This window comes from Pantherophis guttatus, chromosome 8 (assembly GCF_059756535.1).
Source record: "Pantherophis guttatus breed Tessera chromosome 8, ASM5975653v1, whole genome shotgun sequence".
In the NCBI taxonomy this organism is placed as follows: Eukaryota; Metazoa; Chordata; class Lepidosauria; order Squamata; family Colubridae; genus Pantherophis; species Pantherophis guttatus.
Genome location: NC_142070.1, coordinates 69,462,891 through 69,483,854, shown reverse-complemented (window position 1 = coordinate 69,483,854; position 20,964 = coordinate 69,462,891). Strand labels below are relative to the sequence as shown.

Below are 20,964 nucleotides of genomic sequence, written 5' to 3'. Positions count from 1 at the left end.
ATTAGATTTGATTAGGATGCTAACAATTAGAGACATTTTGCTAAGTGGGTTGTTATTTAAAGTAGGTAGAATGCCTACACTCCTATCCTAAACCTGTGCATTTGATTTTTATTTCCTAAGTAAATAATTTTGTTTCTGTTTCTGTACAATTTCATTATGCTACTTTCAGCCTATTTCTCCAAAGTTGCATTTTTATTCTTGATAAAGGAACTATTCTATGATATGTTTCTATCAATCTCAAGCTTCAGTCCTTCTCTTTCAAACACAAGATTTTTTTTTTTATTTGAAGAAACCTGAATATAGGTAGGGTTTGGTTAACTCTGATTTTCCTCTTATTTTAATGGATATGTGATATGTGGATTATCATGGTGTTCCCTGTGACAGTCTATGGAAGCAAAAATTGGACTTTGAAAAATCAGGATAGGAAGCACATTGTTGGAGAAGACTCCTGAGAATATCCTGAACAGCTAAGAAAACAAACCAGTGGTGAAATCCTACCGGTTTGCACCAGTTCGGGCAAACCGGTAGTGATAAAATCTACCGGTTTGGTGAACTGGTAGTGAAAAAAAAGCTACCTGTTGGTCCCAAACGGTATTTCCAATGATCAGCTGTGCCGCACAATTTATATTAGCTAGAAAGCAGGAAATCTTGCTTTCTAGCTAATCTAAATCGCACGGCACAGCTGTTCCCCCCCGCTGTTCTACTTACCTTCAACCTCATTTTTCTGCATGAAATGCGCATTTGGTGTGCACTGCACATGTGCTTGAAACATGCATTTGGTTGCACTGCCCATGTGCGCACAGCATGAATCTGGCGTGCACTGTGTATGCACATGTGTGCAGCATGAGTGTGATGTGCACTGCGCATGCGTGGCAGCAAACTGGTCGCGACCCGCGGAAGATTCCACCACTGAAACAAACTAATGGGTCATGAAACAAACAGAGTTTGCACTGGAAGCCCAAATGACCAGGCCCTACTTTGGATACATTATGCAAAGACCCAGCTCTATGGGGAAAGGCTCTAATACCAGGAAAGTTGGAAGGAAGGTGAAGAAGTGGGTGACCAGGAGGAAGGTGCATGGACTCTGTTGAAGTGGCAATCAGTGCATCTTTGGGAGGCTTGAAAGAACATATTAACAATATATCGTCATGGAGAAAATCTATCTATGTAGTTACTATCAGTCAAAAATGACTTGATCGCACATAATCATTCAGTCAATGGATATGTGAGTTAATTGAATTCTGTTGACCAGAACATGAGACCTTTACTAAATGAAGATGGAGCTGCTACAAAGCATCTCTTAGATATATGACATCCTTGTATAAAACTATTGTTTCTGCTGAGGAAATAAGCAAACAATCCAGCTGCTTCATACAAAATCTGTCTTTTCATGTAGAACAGGGGTATCAAACTCAATTTCATTGAGGGTCACATCAGGGCTGTGGTTGACCTCAGGGGGCTGGGTGGGCATGGCCAACTGGTTGGCTATGGCTGACTGGTTGGGCGTGGCCAGCTTGACACCACTCCCCAAACTGCTGCCATATGTTCTGTCCCAGTCCCACACGCACACACACCAACAGACGTTCAAGAGTTAAAGACCAAACCAGCCGGCAAAATCCTTTTCCTTATGATAACGGAACTTGGCAACAACCTAGTGGCTGCCTGCCAAGAGTTTATTACTTATGAAGAGGAGAGATAACTTCTCCCCGCTTCTGGTTCATCAAAGGAAACAGCTCAATAATTACAGAGTCAATCAAATCCAGAGATAATCCAGCAAAGTCTATAGCAAAAGTCCAGCAATGCAGAATGGCGTGGAAGCTTTCAGCTTTGTTCATCACAAGGTTTGACTGGCCACCCTTTTATACCTTGTGGGGTGTGGTCCAGTGACTCAGTCTAATCTCGGGCACGCCTTTTCTTCTGCGCTTATCTCTGCGATGCTGGCGTGGATCCAGCCAAGACTCATTACCCTCATCACTGTCCATCTGTGGCTGCGTGGACGTGCTTGGCCCCGGCCCTATCTCTTGCCCTTTGGCGGACACCGAAGGCATTGCCAGAGAGGAGGGTCCTGGAGAGGGAGGCCTTGCCAACTCCTCTCCTTCACTCTCGGAGTCCTCTCCTGCCGATGACACAGGCTCATGTAACGGAGCCACAATACCATATTTCCTCTTTGCACTGAAGAGACTGGGCCAAAGCAACGTGGGGCAGCCCCTTATATTTTCCTTACTTTTTCCAGGACAGCCTCACGGGGCAGATCCAACCACATCGCAGGCTGGATCCAGCCTGTGGGCCTTGTGTTTGACATCCCTGATGTAGAAGAACTAGCATAGGCTACTATCTAAATTTCCAGTTGCATCTATGTAGCTTGGATGTCTTCAAACAAGAAGAAATGAACAGGAGTTTCATGGAGAGGGAGGATTGCAACAGAAGAGAGACCCCCCTTTTCCTGTCTGCTCTTTCTCCCAATTCCTCTTTTATAGCTTTCTCAATCCAGATTTTTAAAGTCACATTGAGCCAATTCCCATAAAATCATTCTCCCTTTCCTTCTGAAGAAAAACCAGAAAATGGATATTAGGCTGTGAAATGCAGGATCAAGAATATATTGGGAAGATTTTTTTAAAATTAACAATAAATGGAATGTTTTTGGGGGTAACTCCTGTTCATTTCTTCTTGTTTGAAGACATCCAAGCTACATAGATGCAACTGGAAATTTAGATAGTAGCCTTTGGGGGTAAAAAACTAAGAAGCAAAAACTTTTTTGGGATTCAAATAGCCAAAATCTTTTTCAAATTGAGCTGATTACATGGACTTGTCTATATCCTTCTCTATGACATTTTTTTTTCATCCTTGATATAATCTTCTTTTGGGATGAATTTTTAACTTCACATCTACACTAAAGATTTGGGATTCCTTGTGGTTCTCCATCTAATTACTAAAAGCAAGTCTGACTTTGTTCAGCACTTTAATGATCAGGTTGTTATATGCTGCAGTGGCTACCGTTATATCCAGGGGTGGGTTCTAAAATTTTTTACTACCGGTTCTGTGGGCATGGCTAATTTTGTGGGTGTGGCTTGATGGTCATGTGACAATTCTTTAGGATTTAGCAGAGGTACTGGTCTACCAGGCTTTTAACTGCTTGCAGAGCTGTACCAGTCTACTTATTTGTTTTTGGAGGCACCGGTCTACCCATTTGTTTTTGGAGGCACCGGTCTACTCATTTGTTTTTGGAGGCACCGGTCTTCCCATTTGTTTTTGGAGGCACCGGTCTACTCATTTGTTTTTGGAGGCACCGGTCTACCCATTTGTTTTTGGAGGCACCGGTCTACCACCAAACTGCTTTTTACCACTGATCAGCTGTAGGGCGGCCCTTTGAAGCCCCGCAGCAAGAGTTTAAACAGTTTTTTTCCTTCTAGCCGACCAGCTGGGACTCGGGAGGCAGCAATAGATTGAGGGTGGGGCCAAATAAAAGGTAAGAATAATGCAGGGGGCGGCGGGAGGGCCCAGCTCCCGAACAAAGAGAACCGGTTCAGTGACCGCTACTGGCTCGGCCGAACCGGGCCGAACTGGGAGGAACCCACCACTGGTTATATCAATTGGTATTAATGTACTCTTTTAATTTCACAGCAGCGGCCCCCGATCTTTTGGGTATCAGACACCGGTTCCATGGAGAAAGGTTTTCCCGTGGACCAGAGTGGGTGTGGTTTTGTGTACTGCCTGGATTGGGCTTCGTTTTTTTGTGCGGCCTGGTTTCTGGCATGCCACAGACTGGGGACCCTTGCTTTGCAGCATACAGAGTTTCCCCCTTTTAGCAGTACCTTATTTTTTTTAAAAAAATGTATCCCATCATTAGTATTTTGAAGAATACCTTTCACAATAGCCTTGTTCTTCCCTCAATGCCCTTGTATAGCTTCTTCACAAATGAAAATATTTTAAAAGTTTCAAATGATCTCACCCTGGGCTTTTCTTTGTATAACTGTTCATGATACTGGCTGGTTTTTGCAGATAAAAGGTAAAGGTAAAGGTTCCCCTCGCACATATGTGCTAGGCGTTCCTGACTCCAGGGGGCAGTGCTCATCTCAGTTTCAAAGCTGAAGAGCCAGCGCTGTCCGAAGACGTCTCCGTGGTCATGTGGCCGGCATGACTAAATGCCAAAGGTGTATGGAACGCTGTTACCTTCCCACCAAAGGTGGTCCTTATTTTTTTCTACTTATTTTTTTTACGTGCTTTCGAACTGCTAGGTTGGCATAAGCTGGGACAAGTAACAGGAGCTCACCCCATTACGCGGCACTAGGGATTTGAACCATTGAACTGCCGACCTTTCGATCAACAAGCTCAGCATCTTAGCCACTGCGTCCCTTTTGCAGATACATCCATTGTAATGTCTTATTTGCTCTTGAGTTGTATTCATTGCCACTGCAAAACAAGATAGGGTTGTTGTTTTTTTGACAGAAAATAGAATGTCTTCAAGAGTTGAATCCTAATCTGATAACAGTATCTGGATCACTGATGCTCAAATTATTTTGAATTCTGTACAGTTGTATATATTCAGGATCAGTACACACTGATCAATTTCGTTCATTAATCCATTCAGGATCACTACCCACAGTATCAGTTTCATCCATTAATCCATTGCTAAAATGTATTGTCTTAAAAATTATAGTGGCTCCATTGCTTTTAGTGGTTTCCTTTAATCTTTGTGATGAAATACAGGTCTCTACTGGAGCCATGTTAGCTCAGGAATTCTGGGAATTGAAGTCCTCAAGTCATAAAAGGGCCATAGTTGCCCACTCTGTTTTAAGGTATCTATGCCTAGTTTCTTCATATTGACTTTTTTTTCTTTCATACTCTATTCCTTCTTAAAATTCCAGATATTTTGACCCTATTTAACTACTTTTGTTCTAAACTGTTCATTAAAATAATTTTCTCTCTTTTTTTTAATTGGGGAAGACTTGGTGCTGGGCTGCAAACCTACAGAACAAATTTTGATTAAATATTGGGAGAAATCTTTTGATGGCATGATGTATATAACAGTAGAACAGTCTATCTATAGAGGTGGGTTCTCCATCTCTGGAGGTTTCAAAGAAGAATCTGGATAGCCTTCTCTTGAAGATGGCTTAATAACTTTTCCTATGCAAAAGGTTGGACTATATGACGCTTGCGGTCACTTCTAACTCTACAACTCTATGTTTCTGTAACCCATGATTTCCTGCAAAATTAAGATTGGATGTGATATCTTCCAATGCCACTGAATGTTTCTTTCCCCTTGATATAAGCATAAAGAGACTCTACAAATATCCACATTGTCTATGGTGTAAAACTAACAAAATAATCTCTAAATAATAAATTTAAATTTAAATTCCATTGAGGACCTCTATACTGCACGAGTCAAAAAGAGGGCCGTGAAAATATCTACAGACCCCTCACTTCCTGGACATAAATTGTTTCAACTTCTACCCTCAAAATGACGCTATAGGGCACTGCACACCAGAACAACTAGACACAAGGACAGTTTTTTCCTGAATGCGATCACTCTGCTTAACAACTAATTCCCACAACACTATCAAATAATTTACTAAGACTGTAATACTATTATTCTTCTCTTCCTTACTGGTATCTATCTCTTCCCACTTATTACTATAACAATGTTGCTTGTATCTTTCGATTCATATTGTTTTTATTTGTTTCCTAGTACGATTTGATAGTTTATTAGTAACCTTGACTATCACTAAGTGTTGTATCTTTTTATTCTCGATGAAAGTATTTTATTTTTCTTATGTACACTGAGAGCATATGCACTAAAGACAAATTCCTTGTATGTCCAATCACACTTGGCCAATAAAGAATTCAATTCAATTCAATTCAATTCAATTCAATTCAATTCAATTCAATTCTATTCTATTCTATTCTATTCTATTCTATTCTATTCTATTCTATTCTATTCTATTCTATTCATGATGCCTGTAGGTCTATGCATATGTGTGAATACTTATACCTGCCCTTCATGCTGTTATGTTCTGGGGAAAAAAAACTCTACCTTTTGATGAAATAAGTGTAATGAGAGTAAAGAGCTTTATTGGCTGTAACATTTTACAAGTTCAAGGAACTGCTATTTTTCCTTTTTCGCTCCCTCCATAGGAACTGTCAACACTTTGCATGGATCTGCTTATTGATTTCAGCAATAAAGAAGATTAACTACTGCATTTGTTCTGGGTCATTTCATTCTACCAAGGGAAGCTCCAATTGCATAGTCCAGACCACAAGACTGTCCTGACAAATCACATGCCTAAAAGTAGAAAAAGAGGCAGCCTTGAAAGAATTGCAGAATTATGTCCATTCGACTGAGTTTCAGTAAGGATATATGCTAGGACAAAGTGATTTTTACAATGTAATGTCTGGCTGCACAGAAGCCTTTAATCTCTTTTTTAAGACTGTCTTATTTCTATCCTGCGTTCACATTGTTATGTCTGCAAAACAGAAGACATAGACATGCATGTAGAGGTGATAGGATTCACTCCCTATTCTTGGACACTAAAAATGTCTTTCCCCAACGCATTGAATCAGACTAAAAACGAGAGGATTGCTAATTGTGGCTTTCCACAAGAAAAACACTGCTATGATCTTTTTAAGGAGATAGATAGTGGGAGGAAGTTTCCAGACAGAACGAAAGTGGACCTACATGCTATAAATAGATCTGATTTAGTTAAACTATATATTAGTTTAACTAAGAAAGGAGAAAATGTGAAATAGCTAGCTAGATATTTGTATGTATGTATGTATTTTTATCAATGATTCTTAAAGAAAATACATACATACATACATACATACATACACATACATACATACATACATAAGCTGGAAAGAATAGAATAGAATAGAATAGAATAGAATAGAATAGAATAGAATAGAATAGAATAGAATAGAATAGAATAACAGAATTGGAAGGGATCTTGACACTCTGCTCAGGCAGGAGACCGTATACCATTTCATATAAGTGGTTGTCCAATCTCTTCTTAAAAGCCTCCAGTGATGAAGCACCTACAACTCCTGAAGGCAAGGCATTCCACTGGTTAATTGTTCTCATGGTTAAGAAATTTCTCCTTAGTTCTAGATTGCTTCTCTTGATTGGTTTTCACCCATTGCTTCTCTCAGTTGCCTTCAGGCATTTTTATAATAGTTTGACCTCCTCTTCTTTGTGGCAGCCCCTCAAATATTGGTACACTGCTATCATGTCACCCCCAGTCCTTCTTTTAACTAGATTAGCCATACTCAATCCCTACAACCATTCTTCATATGTTTTAAACTCCAGGCCCTGCCCTTCACTCCCATTCCAGAAGAATATTGTAGCTGATGGTATTGAAAGCTGTAGAGACATCTAGGATGGCAAGACTCATCATGACCCTTTTAAAAGTCATCCACAAGTATGACCAGTGCTGTGTTAAAACCTGGCCTGAAACCCAACTAAAAATGGTTCAGATAATTCACTTCTTGCAGCTCCTCTCCCCACAACTTGTGCAATTGCCAACTTCTCGCCAACCTGCCTGGAGAGTTGTTGAGAAGGGAAGGTTGGAAACTGGATGAAAATTATGCTTTCCCAAATCTGGCCATCTGTAATGAAATACAGTTATTGTGTTAGCTCCCCTGCATTCAATAATTTTGCTCTGCCACGTTTATAATTATAAATTTATAGAAATTTTTGTAAGTTTACTGGACGTTTTAAGTGGGAGTATTTTTCCTGAGCATTGAGTCCTGTACTCTTCTCTTTTATTTGGAGGTCACTTGGGGGTCAAAATGAATGGGAAGCCTTTAAAAACATGAAAAGACTTATTTCAGTGTGATCTTAGTTAAACTCTTAGCATCATATTCTATCCCAAATAAACATTTCAAACATCTCATTTTTTTTCAAGAAATACACATAGTGTTTTGTAAATAAGGTAAGGTAAAGGTTCCCCTCACACATATGTGCTAGTTGTTCCTGACTCTAGGGGGCGGTGCTCATCCCCATTTCCAAGCCGAAGAGCCAGAGCTGTCCAAAGACGTCTCCGTGGTCATGTGGCCAGCATGACTAAATGCCAAAGGCACATGGAACACTGTTACCTTCCCACCAAAGGTGGTCCCTATTTTTCTACTTGCATTTTTTACGTGTTTTCGAACTGCTAGGTTGGCAGAAACTGGGATAAGTAACGGGAGCTCACCCCATTACGCGGCACCAGGGATTCGAACCGCTGAACTGCCGACCTTTTGATCGACAAGCTCAGCATTTTAGTCACTGATTTTGATCGACAAGCTCAGCATCTTAGCGTCCCTTGTTTTGTAAATAGGTCTTCTTAAAATCAGGACACTAAATTTAAACCCTTAGTCAATTAGGAAGATCATTGACTAGCCCGATTCTAGCCCCAAGACTTCCAGTCATCTCTCGATATGTCACATTTGTATGAAACAAATGAGGAAAACCCATGATTAAAATTTTAATTAACTTTACGATCAACTGCCCTGATAGAAGAATGCAGGAGCTGCGGGGAGTAGCATTATCTAATGTAAATAAAAACAATAATAACCCTTTTAAAAGAAAGGATAAAATGTAAGTAAAATCTACTATCTAAAACTTAAGGCGAGAAAGCTATTTAAAAACAAATTAGCATTTCTGCATCCACAAATTGGAGGTCAAGGAAAGATAGCAGCTACAGAGAGAGAAAACCAAAGTAGTTAAATGCAAATTCTGATTAAGATTGTGGAGTCACTTAACTGTAGCAACGTATGAATTACTATCAGTCTATTATGCAATTGTTTTTTTTAAGTGATAAACAGAAATTGTGCTTCAAAAGAGGGAGCTCGCTCACTATATGTTTATAGTCTGCTAAATTTTTTGCTTAACTTTAGAAATAAATAATTACGGTTAAACAGTGTAGATTGAGATTATTTCAGCCCATTTACACAAACAAGACAGCCAAACAGTAGCATGGTTCATTTTACACTACACGCAGAGAGGAAATATATCATAGAACAGGATAAATAATTCCTAAAGACTGACGTCAAATATAAATAGAAAATCTCAACACACTAGATCTTAAGTGACATACCATACAATCATGAACACTTTTGCCCTTATGTTCATATGCTAAACCATAACAGTGTTGACATGCTAACCTTTCGCTATACATTTATGCAAAGTTACCATAATATTCACATTAATTCCATTAAGTGAAAAGCTTATTAATTGACAGTCTAGCCGAAGCAGAAAGTATAAAATATTTTCAAGTAGGAGTTTCTTGCTTTAATTTCATTTGAGTTGGATCCTTCCTGTCTCCGACGTATTCTTGGCATCACCTGGCATGACAAAGTTCCAAATAGCGCAGTCTTGGAACGTGCTGGAATTTCTAGCATGTATACACTATTGAAACAGTGACGTCTACGCTGGCTGGGGCATGTCGTGAGGATGGCTGATGGTTGGATTCCGAAAGATCTCCTGTATGGAGAATTAGTGTAGGGAAAGCGCCTCAGAGGGAGACCACAGCTGCGATATAAGGATATCTGCAAGAGGGATCTAAAGGCCCTGGGAATGGAGATTAATAACTGGGAAAACTTGACCTCCGATCGTTCAGCTTGGAGGCTAAAGACGCAGCATGGCCTTCTCCAATTCGAGGAGACACTTGTTCAGCAGGCTGAGGCAAAGAGGCAGTCCTGGAACCAGCAAAATCTGGGGGTTGGGCAGGGGACCGAATGTATCTGCCCTCAGTGTGGAAGGGATGGCCACTCTCGAATTGGCCTTTTTAGTCACACTAGATGCTGTTTTAGGACCTCTTTCCAGAGCACGATACCATTGTCTCTTGAGACTGAAGGATGCCAATGTGTATGTGGATCCTTCCATGTTTGATGCAGAGATGAGAACCAGGAGGAAGATGAGCTATTCTCTGAAAGAATTTCCTTTATGAATTGGAGATTATCTGGATTTTGAAGGCTTGGAGAAAAGTCAAATTCAAGTATGTCAGGGCAGGAATAGGAACCAGGTGCTTTCCACATGTCCTAGACTTCAAAGCTCATTAGATTCAACCAAAAAGACCAATTAGAAGCAACTGGGATATTCATAGCTCAAACATCTGGAGAGCACCACATAGCCTATTGCTGTAAGGAGAAACATTTCCCATGTTGAGCCCGACTCTGTTCTGCTCGAGAATAGGCTGTACCCAGAAGCTGATTTACATTCTTGCAAAATACAATAATAGCATAGCACAACTAACAGCTTGTTTTTCAAGAGAAAGATGGCCATTCATAACATATTCAAGGAACCATGGAAAGTAAATAGTGCTATTCACAAAGATAGCTTTTAAACAGCAATTTAGTAGTTCCTAAGGTAGTCTCATAGGGACGCGGTGGCTCAGTGGCTAAGATGCTGAGCTTGTCGATTGAAAGGTCGGCAGTTCAGTGGTTCAAATCCTTAGTGCCGTGTAATGGGGTGAGCTCTCGTTACTTTTCCCAGCTTCTGCCAACCTAGCAGTTTGAAAGCACGTAAAAAATGCAAGTATAAAAATAGGGACCACCTTTGGTGGGAAGGTACAAGCGTTCCGTGCACCTTTGGCATTTAGTCATGCCGACCACATGACCACGGAGACGACTTTGGAAAGTGCTGGCTCTTCAGCTTTGAAATGGAGAGGAGCACCACCCCCTAGAGTCAGGAACAACTAGCACATATGTGCGAGAAGGACCTTTACCTTTAAGGTCACCACAGAGAGAATCAGACAGGAGATAAGGAGTGAAGTTGGTCAAAGAGAGACACAATATTTCCTTGGACTGCTTCTGAGGAGGAAAAGGCGGGAAATTGAAGTGGGAACCAAAAAGCAAAAGGGAAGAGATATTGTGGATATTTTTCTTTGTGTGGTGCCCAAATTCAGGGAAAGAGCATGAGTAACCTTGGTGTTGGAGTCAAGGGATGAAGAAGAAAGTAAAAAGGAAGTCCCCATGTGCTTAGACAAATCTTTAGGATAAGCTACATTGAAAATGGCAATGTAAAAAAGGAACCCTCTATTACTAGACTTAGACAATCATCATTTATCACAATAATGACTTCTAAAATCATTCTGAGTTACAGATGAAGATTCAGTAACAAGCAGGAGAGATTAGTAAACCAACAAAGGAGTGTAATATTTCTCTGGTTATAGAACTTTAAAAAAATAAAATAAAAATAAGGTCATTCAAAAAGGGTAATTCTAGGTCCAAAAAAGAAGATTTGTCTTGTTACCACAGGAAGAGAGCTTAGTTTTTGGCAGAATTTGAAACCCTTTTTATTCTTTTCAACCCAACAGAATGTTGGAAGGAAATCACATAAAGGGTCCTGGGTCTTTCTCGATCCTTAAACAGAGCATCTGTCTGAAAAGAAGAATGGAGTTGGAGCAGCTTTGAGGTGAGGAAGAAGCTTGCAAAATAAAAATTTGAAAAGGGGCCAGATCTAGTTGAGAGTTATGTGGGGGAAAATAATAATAAAATAAAATATCACCCCAGTTCATTCCATGAGAGAGGCAACTGGGTTATGACTCGAGTGCAGCCATCTCTTTAAGCCCACTTATCTTCTCCATCTAATCACATGACTCAAGATGGAGTATATGTAATAGCAATAGCAATAGAATTTAGACTTATATACCACTTCACAGTGCTTTACAGCCCTCTCTAAACAATTTACAGAGTCAGCATATTGCCCCCAACTATCTGGGTCCTCATTTTACCAACCTCGGAAGCTTGGAAGGCAGAGTCAACCTTGAGAAGGTCATGATCGAACCCCTGACAGTGAGCAGAGTTAGCCTGAAATACTGCATTCTAACCACAGCAACATCATGGCTTAATCATTTCCTGATTAAGCTTTCATTGGTAAAGATACACACAGGCAACATGTATGCACACATCCTTATTAAAGCCTGGAGAAAAAGTGTACGTAGGTGTAAATTTCTACTTCCTTAAGAGAGAGAAAAATAAAATTGCCTCCTATGACCAGTGCTGGAAACTTCCTGGAATAAATACTTTCAGATACCTCAGTCCACATAATGTATTACCTCTCCACAATGTTTCAGAGAAATGTTTAGGGAAAGAGAGAGGAAAAGGCAGCAGCTAATATGTCTGTGGCCAGATTATGGTTGACTCAAAGGTGCTTTTTTTTTAAAAAAAGGAAACTGGACTATGACTTTTTCCTCGTGGAAGAAATGTATTTTTCCTTGTGGAAGAAATGTTTTTCCTTGAGGAAGAAGTCATTTCACTTTTCATCCAAGAAGCTTCATCAGTTCTGACTAGACGATAGGAGGGATGCAAAGATTAGTTCTGGGGGATTGAAGCAGAGGGGGTATTCAGCAGGTTCTGACCAGTTCTGGAGAACCAGTAGCAGAAATTTTGGGTAGTTTGGAGAACCAGTAAATACTACCTCTGACTGGCCCCGCCCCCATTTATTCTCTGCCTCGTGAGTCCCAGCTGATCGGGAGGAAATGGGGATTTTGCAGTAACCTTCCCCTGAAGTGGGGTGGGAATGGAGATTTTACAGTATCCTTCCCCTGCCACGCCACCATGCCATGCTCACCAAGCCACACCATGCCCACAGAAGCCACGCCCACAGAACCGGTAGTAGAATTTTTTGAATCCGATCACTGGATTGAAGGATTAAGTCTAAATCACGCAACACCATCCAATCAGAACTGACGAAGCTTCTTGGATGAGAAGCGAAATGTCTTCTTCCTCAAGGCAAAAACATAGTTCAGTTGCCTTTTGAAAGAAAATAAAAAGCACCTTTGAGGCAGCAGCCAATAGGTAGACACACATCCTTCCCCCATAACACAGACTGGAACTGTTAATTCAGGAAGGAGCAAAATCACTATAAAATATGATTAGAAATTGGAAAGAAACCCAAAAGCTAGGCTTTGCATGCTTCACATACCTAACCAATTATTCAGGTCATGGGAAGTCTCAAGTTCTCCATATCCAATCAAGGCTTTCTATAGAGGGGTTTTGATTAGATTTAAGGAAGGCTGGGCTTTCAACGCATCAATTCTACACTAATTCAGCGTGGGCTGTGATAATCCGAACAACTTTCTTATTCATTTCAACAGAAGCTTATAAGGGAAAAATCACAAAGTTGCATTATGTTAGTTGTTATTACTCACAAGCCTAGGGAATTCTTTGCGCCAAAGGGTTTGTGACAGCACATTCTAAATGCCAGTGGAATAATAGTCAGATTGTGCCCGACGGCCAGATTTGACTCGATTAGTGGCAAGGCACTGTGGACGTAACATTATTCACCTTGTTAAAGTACTCTGCATCAGTCCAGCATGGCCAGAAGACAGTTCTGTATTTACAGTATGTTACATACAAACTGAAGGCTGTTGGACATGCCAGGACAAGCAGTTCAGTGGTGAAATCTAAAATTTGTTACTACCAGTTCTGTGGGCATGGCTTGGTGTGTGTGTGGGGGGGATGTGACTGGGTGGGTGTGGCCAATTTTTTAAAAACTTTTAAAACCATTTTTTCTACAAAAAATGAAATGCTTTCAAAAGGCTCTGATGATCACAGCTGAGTTGCCTGATTGTCAGAGGGTTTTTTAAAAAGCCTCTGCCGATCAGGCAACTCAGCTTGGATCGTCAGAGGCATTTAAAAGAAAAAAAAGCCTCTGATGATCGCGCAGCGCAGCTGGGCATGGGGGGGGGGGGAAGCAGGGATTTTTGCTACCGGTTCTCCAAACCACCTGCCTCCATCGCTACCGGATCGAGTGATCCGGTCCGAACCGGGAGTATTTCACCCCTGAAGCAGTTGGGATTATTTGGAGCTATACAGTTCTCTTTAGAAGAAAAGTGGACATTCGCAATGTTTGCTCCTTAAAAGCAAGGTGGACATTTGCAATATTGCTTCAAAACCAGTTTCAAAGGAACTCAAAGCATCGTCAAAGAAAACTGCCCCTTTGAGGCTGTATGCAGCCTTAATAATAAATAATAATAATAAAATAAAAATAAATAAAATAATAAAGGTAAAGGTTCCCCTCACACATATGTGCTAGTCTTTTCTGACTCTAGGGGGTGGTGCTCATCTACGTTTCAAAGCCGAAGAGCCAGCGCTGTCCGAAGACGTCTCCGTGGTCATGTGGCCGGCATGACTAAATGCCAAAGGCGCACGGAACTCTGTTACCTTCCCACCAAAGGTGGTCCCTATTTTTCTACTTGCATTTTTTATGTGCTTTCGAACTGCTAGGTTGGCAGAAGCTGGGACAAGTAATGGGAGATCACCTCGTTATGCGGCACTAGGGATTCGAACCGCTGAACTGCTGACCTTTCAATCGACAAGCTCAGTGTCTTAGCCACTGAGCCACTGCGTCCCACACAGCCTTAATAGATAGTGCCTAATAGATAGTGCTCTGGAACTGCAGAAAGGAAGATACAGTATACTTTAGTCTCTGTGGACTATACAATGTGGACAATGGTTGATTGAAAGGACCATTGCTTTGCTTTACCTGGACTTCCATATGATGGAATGACTTCCATCATTTCATTTCTGCTAAAGAAGACCAAGAGTTTTAATAGCTGGGATTCTTTAAAAGAATGAGAAAGGAAAAACACACTTAGAAAAGACTCTGGAAAGAGTGCAGAGAACTCTCTTGGGTAGAGTATTCTCATAAAAGCTATCCCAAGTCTCACAAAGTTCAAAGATGAAGGGTTTTTTTAAATTGGAAAATGACACAAGTACAGTGTGTCACATGGAACACAATTTTCCACACATGGAAAATTAGAAGCATTAATATGTAATTAAATTCAAATTTATTTGAGTAAGCCCTTTCTAAAGCTATTTCTGAATGAGCATGTACAGAATTGCACTGAGTGCGGGTGAGTGGACATGTCTCTATGGGTGAATTAAAATATAGACAACCTCAAGGAAATCAGTCTATTATTTGCCACTTAGGAGGAGCAGTATATTATATGCTGAGCAGTGGTGGGTTTCAGATTATATTACTACTGTTGTGACCCAGGCCCAAGTAGTTAGTATTAAATACAAACAGTTTGAAAACAAACAGACTTTATTAGAACAGCTGAGAATTAACTCATTCTCAGTGTAGTCCAAACTAAATTAAAGCAAATTCTTCAAAACACCATTCCACAGTTTATCACCGACCTTGGGATAATTAGGCAAACTGCCAAAGGCTTTTCTTGGCAAAAGTTCAGAAGCAGAAGATGCCGACAAGAAATGAATACAGTGAAACAAGAACCAATTCTCTCAAAGTTGTTTTCCAGCAAAGAGGCCAAGAGCCGTTGCTGGTCTTTTAAGCCTTATGGGATCTCTTGGCCCTACTCCCGAGTCATCCTCTCTGCTTTATCTGCTCCTGCCTTCTGGCAGCTTTTCTCATACGTGCACTAGGAACAGACTCCTCCTGTTCCTCTTCCTCTCTACTGTCATTCTCTGGAGGCTCCGAAGTCTGCACATCACTCCCCGATGGCCCTGGCCCCATCTCTGCCTCTGGCACAGAGCCCTCATCTGGGCCTTCACCAGCCTCCAGGACTGGCCCATGTTCTTCCTCAGCCTCATCGCTGTCCGACTCCGCTGCCAGCTCCGCAGGCTGCTGGTGGACCACAACAACTACTGGTTCACCGCGCACACTCGCTTCATGTGTGTGCCCGGTTCACACGCATGACTGCCTTCTGTGCATGCTCCCGGCCTTTCGCGTATGTGCTTTGCTCTCACATGCACCTTCCGCACATGCGCCCAGCCTCAAAAACATGCCTAAATAGGATGGCATAGAGCTGGGGCAGGTGGGCAGTTTCTGCTACCAGTTCGGGAGAATCGGACTGAAACGGCTGAATACCACCTCTGATGCTGAGCTACAATATATGTGAATGTCTGCATGCACATGGAAAACTGTTGTATAACCATATGGAAGAAATAAATACTGTGGAAGCAAGAACAGTTCTTGGAAGGAAAAAGCTCCAACTTAATAGTCTTTTATAAACTTGTATTGGCTGATAGACTGCTCAGGAAACAGTGCTTCTGGAAATACAGTTTTATTCTTGTTTCTACCCAGTTCAGCTACATACCTGTTCCATAGTTTTATAGTCTACTGTCAAACTTTTTGGAGTTATTATCCTATGCAGAGGCTGATGGTAGAAATGATGTCTCCTGTACAGGGGTGGTATTCACTTACCTTCGCTACCAATTTGCAAATGCGAGTGTGCCCGCACACTCACTTCGCTCACACGCACCACCTCTGCACATGCGCAGGGCCTTCCGTGCATGCACAGAGCATCAAAAACGTGGATAAATGGGACGTGATTATGTCCGGGCGGGTGGACGGAGCCTTCCTCAGCCTCCGCTACCGGTTCACCTGAACCGGATAGAACAGGCTGAATACCACCACTGCTCCTATAGGCAATAGGATTCTTCTCTTTCCATGTCTTCCTTCCATTATAACTTAGGACAAGAGTCTGCAACCTTAAACACTCAAAGAGCCATTTGGACCGGTTTCCCACCCAAAAAAGAAAACACCGGGAGTCACAAAACCCTTCCCGTGCCTGACTATTTCTTGAGCGGCCACAAAATTAGCATATGTAGTTTTTTTTTTTTAATTTTTTTTAATTTGATTTATATGCCGCCCTTCTCCGGAGACTCAGGGCGGCTTACAATGTGTTAAGCAATAGCCTTCATACTTTTGTATATTTATACAAAGTCAGTTTATTGCCCCCACAAACATTTTACCTACCTTAGAAAGGATGGAAGGCTGAGTCAACCTTGAGCCTGGTGAGATTCAAACTTACAGTAATTGCAGACAGCTGGTGTTAATCACAATGCTTTTAGTCTGCTGAGCCACCAGGCCCAGGTAGTTGAATTAAATGTTCTGTTTTCTTCTGAACTTTTTTTTTCTTGGATTTATCCATGGTTGGCCTACCGGGGGTTGAAAAGCTCAATAAATCACGTGCCGGCGGGTGTCACACATTGATGGTTGTGATGCATATTTTGAGTGCCAGGGAGCCACAGCAGAGGGGGTGAAAGAGCCACATGTGGCTCCAGAGCCGCAGGTTGCTGACCCCTGATTTAGGATGTTATTTTGTTTTTGTCTTGTCACCAAGTTATTTCTTCTAAATTTTCATACTTATGATTATTATTAGATTTTTACCTCATCTTTTAATATAGTTTGGGAAACTCAAGGTGGTGAACACATGCACTTTTATTTTACCACAACAAGCACCTTGTGAGGTATGCAGGGCTGAGAGAGAGAGTGACTGACCCAAACTCACCCAGTTGGCTTTCATATTTAAGGGATGCCTAGAATTTACAGTCTTCTGGTTTCTAAACTGGCACTTTAACCACTAGACCAAATTGGCTCTCAGCATTCCTGTATCACTTAATTAATTAATTAATTTATTTATGTATTGGTTCGATTTATATGCCGCCCTTCTCCGGAGACTCAGGGTGGCTTACAATGCGTCAAGCAGTAGTCTTCATACTTTTGTATATATAGTAGGGCTTTCGGCCCGCCCTAAGTAGTGTTCTTTTTTTTTACAAAGTCAGCTTATTGCCCCCACAGTCTGGGTCCTCATTTAACCTACCTTAGAAAGGATGGAAGGCTGAGTCAACCTTGAGCCTGGTGAGATTTGAACTCGCAATAATTGCAGGCAGCTGGCAGCTAAATGCTACTTAACAGCACTTAGTCCGCTGCGCCACCAAAGCTCCTTATAATTATATCAAATACGACTGTATATAGAAAAATGTTCACCCAATTTATAATCTCTTCACACTGCTCAGAAGCCTCGGATGGCTAATATGTGAATTTTCTTCAGGAAAAGAAGCAATGAATTCAAAACAAGATTTATTACTGAGCAAAAAAAAAGATGCCAGCACAGCTGATATTTTTTTCCCTTCTGGGTCTTTCCAGCCAGCCACTTATTGTACATTGCCCAGAGTTGTTCTGTGAGTGAGAAGAGTGGTTTCTAAGTTTGATATATGAATAAAAATAAAATAAAATAAATAAATATTTCACAGCAATGCACAGCTCATAGAAGACAACCAAAGTTTATGGTCAATCTTTGAGTTACATTTTGTCACGTTAGATACCTGAATTGCATCTACATGTACCATTTTGACATAGCCTACAAAGAAAGTTTTCATTGTTTTGTTTTTTTAATGTGGTGGTAATGCCAAATTCATCCAGATTTTTCTTCCAGGAAATCCAAATTGTGCATTGAAAACAAATTACACAAGTTAAGTATATTGGCATGCATTCCCTGATTTTAGTTTATCTGGCTTATAAAATGTGAAGCACCAAAGATTTCTGAAGGAAGGCCAACAACAGAATAGGCAAGAAAGGAGACAAATGGAGAAAGGGACAAAAGTGATGTAGAATATATTCTGTCGTGCAACACTGTACTCTAAGTAGCACAGAATAGGATAAAGATCTAAACAAATCTAATCACGAGACTTATGTAAAGAACTAATAAAAAAGTAAAGCTTCCCTGATGTCCAAATCATGGAGCCTACATAAAAATGATGTTTAGTTTTGTTGGTAACAATATAAAGAGTTTTTTCTTCTTCTTTTGCTAACGGCTTCTTCCAAGACTTTTATTCCCCAGTCTAATCTATAGTAAGGAGGATGTCCTAATGGTCTCCCATTAGATCAGATTTGAAATCCTCCAAGGTTTGCCACCGGTTTGCTACGTGCGTATGCGTGGTGTGCGCCAAATACATGCTTCGCGTGGAAAAAGGAGGCTTAAGAAGGTAAGTAGAACAGTGAGAGGGGGAACAGCTGTGCCGCAAGATTTAGATTCACTAGAAAGCAAGATTTCCTGCTTTCTAGTGAATATAAATTGCGCGGCACAGCTGATCGTTGGAAATACTGGTTCAGACGAACTGGTAGCATTTTTTTTTTTACTACCGGTTTGCCTGAACCGGTGTGAACTGTGTGCTGTTCTTTGCTGTGACGGAGTCCCAGAATCCAATGCCTGGTCTCCACATTTTGTTCAACTTTAATGTAACATTTCATGAGGAATAAAGGAAGCATTTTAAATAAAACTTGCAATCCTTAGCATGTGGTCAAATAACTGCTTTGGCATGCAAGCGGTGCAGAACAATTGTCAGTTTCAAGGCCTTCTACAACCATTGAGGTTCTATGCTTATTTATTGTACCGATTTAAGATTTTTTTTAAAAAAAGAATTATACGGTAGAGACATACTGTATTTTGGGTATACGACTGTATTTCTCAATGTCAGCAACTTTAAGAAGCATAGACTACAATTCCTAGGATTAAGAGCCTCGGTGGCACAGTGGTTAGAGTGCAGTACTGCAGGCAACTTCTGCTGACTGCTGACTGCCAGCAGTTTGGCAGTTCGAATCACACCAGGCTCAAGGTTGACTCAGCCTTCCATCCTTCCGAAGTGGGTAAAATGAGGACCCAGATTGTTGGGGGCAATAGGCTGACTCTGTAAACTGCTTAGAGAGGGCTGTAAAGCACTGTAAAGCGGTATATAAGTCAAGGTGCTATTGCTATTCCTATTCTCCAACCAGCATGCTGGCTCTGGAATTCTGGGAGTTGAGGTCTTCACTTCAAGTAGCTGAGGTTGAGAAACAATGGCATACCTTGATAGGATCCTCTATTCTATGAATGAGTCCTTCTGCTTTACAAGTCACTTTGATACAATAAGGTGCATTGCTTCATGGGACAAAGCACTGGAGAAGCATTCCTTTTGACATTCTGCCTTAAATCACCAGAAATGACTTGCATTCACGTGCAAAACACATGTACTGTACAATCCACTTTCACTGACCAACTGCACAGATACGACGTTTTGCAGTACAACCTATGAAGAACAGTTGCAGGAATTGGGCATGGCTAGTCTAGAGAAAAGAAGAACCAGGGGTGACATGTATGCAAAGTGTTCCAGTATTGCAAAGGCACAAAGAAGAGGGAGTCACCTTATTTTCCAAGGTACCAGAAGGCAAGACAAGAAATGATGGGTGGAAATGAGAAGCAACCTAGAACCAAGGAGGAATTTCCTAACAATGAAAACAATTAACCAGTGGAATAGCTTGCCTTCAGTTGTGGGTGCTTCATCACTGGAGGTTTGTAAGAAGAGACTGGACAGCCATTTGTCTAAAATGGTATAAGGTCTCCTGCTTCAGCAGGGAGTTGGATTAGAGACCTCCAAGGTCCTGTCCTGTCCTGTCCTGTCCTGTCCTGTCCTATCCTATCCTATCCTATCCTATCCTATCCTATCCTATCCTATCCTATCCTATCCTATCCTATCCCATCCCATCCCATCCCATCCCATCCCATTTCTTCACCTGTAGAGGATACATTAGGCTTTGTCAAATTGAAGCACTCCTTCAGAGCCCTGCATAATGGATTATATGTGGCTTTTCACACATAATTGGTCTGTGGTTCCTATCATCTGACATAACTGATGATAATGATTAGCACCAGAAATAGGTTGCACAATGATGAGCAGTGCCATTCCTTAATTGATCCTTACCAAGATGCATGGCCACATCTAGATAGGTAACTTTATGGAAGATTCTCTATAAAGAGCCTATTCTCAAGTTAGCTTTTATGGCAACAGCAATAAAATAAAATAATTCAGTAAATAAATAATTTAATATAGAGATATAGTTTTAGAAGGGGTTCTAAGAGTTCTGATTGCAGAATAAAGCTTTTATGTCTTCTGATATCAGCTGCTGGAAGCAGTCAGCCAGAGTTATCTCTACACACAAACCCACACATCTGTCTGGCTGCTGATGGAAATAGGATGCTAAGCAGACACTGCATGACCCTAATAAGTTACTCACTTATAAAAGTTTACTCAAAACAGATCTCCATTGATTTCAATGGAGCTACTATCAAGCAAATATCAATTAAACTCAGAATGATACGCGAATTATTTCTATTACTATAGAAATAGATCAGTAACAAGAAACATAGTTTATTTTAAAACTAAGTTTAACTAAACATTATAATGACCCTCCAGCATATC

At 40.9% G+C, this 20,964-nt stretch overlaps 1 protein-coding gene across 3 annotated transcripts in view; it reads right to left on the bottom strand.

Moving 5' to 3' along the window:
* Positions 1-20,964, bottom strand: part of DLC1 (DLC1 Rho GTPase activating protein) — a 334,862-nt gene that overhangs the window by 311,474 nt on the left and 2,424 nt on the right. The window lies entirely within an intron of this gene.